General features: G+C 46.5%; 1 long non-coding RNA gene across 1 annotated transcript in view; it reads left to right on the forward strand.

Moving 5' to 3' along the window:
• Positions 1-481: 481 nt before the first annotated feature.
• Positions 482-2,885, forward strand: part of LOC120933818 — an 18,401-nt gene continuing 15,997 nt past the window's right edge. Inside the window, exon 1 of the long non-coding RNA XR_005748130.1 lies at positions 482-861. This is a non-coding gene — a long non-coding RNA (uncharacterized LOC120933818). The remainder of the gene's footprint in view (positions 862-2,885) is intronic.

The following is a 2,885-nucleotide window of genomic DNA, read 5'->3' on the forward strand; positions in this document are numbered from 1 at the left end:
ACAAACAAAACATTTGTGAACAGCATATAAAAGTGGGAAGATATGGATATTTGACCAACGTTGTAAACACCTGACATTCCCCCACCATTGGCATGAGTGTGGAGTTGCCCCCACTTTGTGGTCACACCATTCATTCTTCAGGGAAGGCTTTCTACAATATATTGGAACGTTTCATGAAAACCAGAGAATTAAATGTTCTTCAACACAATGCAATCTACCTTGGAAGCCTGACTACTACCAACACTTTCCATTTCTTGGATGAAGTGAGGCGGGATTAGATCCTCCTTTTTTATGCCAGTGCCCCCCAGTGGGGGGGGGGGTTCTTCCGGGAGATGATGCGTTGCATTTTTTTGGGAGGCAAAGAGCAATAAGAGAAATCCAGAAAGGGGCAGGACCTCCACTGGAGGATTTCCATCTATAGGTGTCCTTGTTGGAGACATCTCTCCCCACTTTGTCATCACCAATGATGACGAGCAAATCCGATTCTCCTGAATATGAGATTATGATGATATGACCTTACAGAAAATCATTCAATTCATAAATGACTATTTACAGATCAAACCCGTCTACTGCAGATGTTGAGGGGAATGGAAACTTTTCTCCTGTGTCAATTATCCCAGGCTGAGAATCTAAACTTTCCCCAACTAGAGTTGGCTCTTCACAATGGAGATAAAGGTCCCTCACAAGGAGCCCAGAGACTGGGAGATACTTCCGGTGTTCCTCTCTTCTTTCTTCCCCGTTAATGAAGACACAGACGTATTGATCTTTTCATTGTTCACATTACAGGTTCCCTTACCAGCGACAATCAGAGGATTTTGGCCGCAGTGGGGAAACTAACAGATGGACTCCACAACAGCAACGGTACGTTGTTTCTATTTCGGCAATCACTAATCCCCCCACACCTTCATTTTCCTGACTTTCTAAGGCACGATTTTTCACAATTATTATTTGATCCCTGGCTTCCTGTACAAAACGTAGGAGGAAACCCCACCCCCTCGTCTCCAACCTAACGAGACCTTTTCAGATTTTCTGTTCATTTAAATAGGCTGCTAAGACAAATTAATGTAAGTCTCCCCCTCCTTCTGTATCACTTCTCTTTATCCTCTTCTCTCTCTCTCTCCCCCCTCCTTCTGTCTCACTTCTCTTTATCCTCTTCTCTCTCTCTCTCCCCCTCCTTCTGTCTCACTTCTCTTTATCCTCTTCTCTCTCTCTCCCCCCCTCCTTCTGTCTCACTTCTCTTTATCCTCTTCTCTCTCCCCCTCCTTCTGTCTCACTTCTCTTTATCCTCTTCTCTCTCTCTCTCCCCCTCCTTCTGTCTCACTTCTCTTTATCCTCTTCTCTCTCTCTCTCCCCCTCCTTCTGTCTCACTTCTCTTTATCCTCTTCTCTCTCTCTCCCCCCTCCTTCTGTCTCACTTCTCTTTATCCTCTTCTCTCTTCTCTCTCCCCCCTCCTTCTGTCTTACTTCTCTTTATCCTCTTCTCTCTCTCTCTCCCCCCTCCTTCTGTCTCACTTCTCTTTATCCTCTTCTCTCTCTCTCCCCCCTCCTTCTGTCTCACTTCTCTTTATCCTCTTCTCTCTCTCCCCCCTCCTTCTGTCTCACTTCTCTTTATCCTCTTCTCTCTTCTCTCTCCCCCTCCTTCTGTCTCACTTCTCTTTATCCTCTTCTCTCTCTCTCCCCCCCTCCTTCTGTCTCACTTCTCTTTATCCTCTTCTCTCTCTCTCCCCCCTCCTTCTGTCTCACTTCTCTTTATCCTCTTCTCTCTTCTCTCTCCCCCCTCCTTCTGTCTTACTTCTCTTTATCCTCTTCTCTCTCTCTCTCCCCCCTCCTTCTGTCTCCCTTCTCTTTATCCTCTTCTCTCTCTCTCCCCCCTCCTTCTGTCTCACTTCTCTTTATCCTCTTCTCTCTCTCTCTCTCCCCTCCTTCTGTCTCACTTCTCTTTATCCTCTTCTCTCTTCTCTCTCCCCCTCCTTCTGTCTCACTTCTCTTTATCCTCTTCTCTCTCTCTCCCCCCCTCCTTCTGTCTCACTTCTCTTTATCCTCTTCTCTCTCTCCCCCCTCCTTCTGTCTCACTTCTCTTTATCCTCTTCTCTCTTCTCTCTCCCCCTCCTTCTGTCTCACTTCTCTTTATCCTCTTCTCTCTCTCCCCCTCCTTCTGTCTCACTTCTCTTTATCCTCTTCTTTCTCCCCCTCCTTCTGTCTCACTTCTCTTTATCCTCTTCTCTCTCTCCCCCTCCTTCTGTCTCACTTCTCTTTATCCTCTTTTCTCTCTCTCACCCCCCCTCCTTCTGTCTCACTTCTCTTTATCCTCTTCTCTCTCTCTCCTCCTTCTGTCTCACTTCTCTTTATCCTCTTCTCTCTCTCTCTCCCTCCTTCTGTCTCACTTCTCTTTATCCTCTTCTCTCTCTCTCTCCCTCCTTCTGTCTCACTTTTCTTTATCCTCTTCTCCCTCCCCCTCCTTCTGTGTCACTTCTCTTTATCATCATCTCTCTCTCTTCTCCTTCTGTCTCACTTCTCTTTATCCTCTTTTCTCTCTCTCACCCCCTCCATCTGTCTCACTTCTCTTTATCCTCTTCTCTCTCTCTCCCTCCTTCTGTCTCACTTCTCTTTATCCTCTTCTCTCTCTCTCTCTCTCCCCCTCCTTCTGTCTCACTTTTCTTCATCCTCTTCTCTCTCTCCCCCTCCTTCTGTCTCACTTTTCTTTATCCTTTTCTCTCTCTCCCCCTCCTTCTGTCTCACTTCTCTTTATCCTCTTCTCCCTCCCCCTCCTTCTGTCTCACTTCTCTTTATCCTCTTCTCTCTCTCTCCCTCCTTTTGTCTCACTTCTCTTTATCCTCTTCTCTCTCTCTCCCTCCTTCTGTCTCACTTTTCTTTATCCTCTTCTCT

Source organism: Rana temporaria, chromosome 3, assembly GCF_905171775.1.
Source record: "Rana temporaria chromosome 3, aRanTem1.1, whole genome shotgun sequence".
Taxonomy (NCBI): Eukaryota; Metazoa; Chordata; class Amphibia; order Anura; family Ranidae; genus Rana; species Rana temporaria.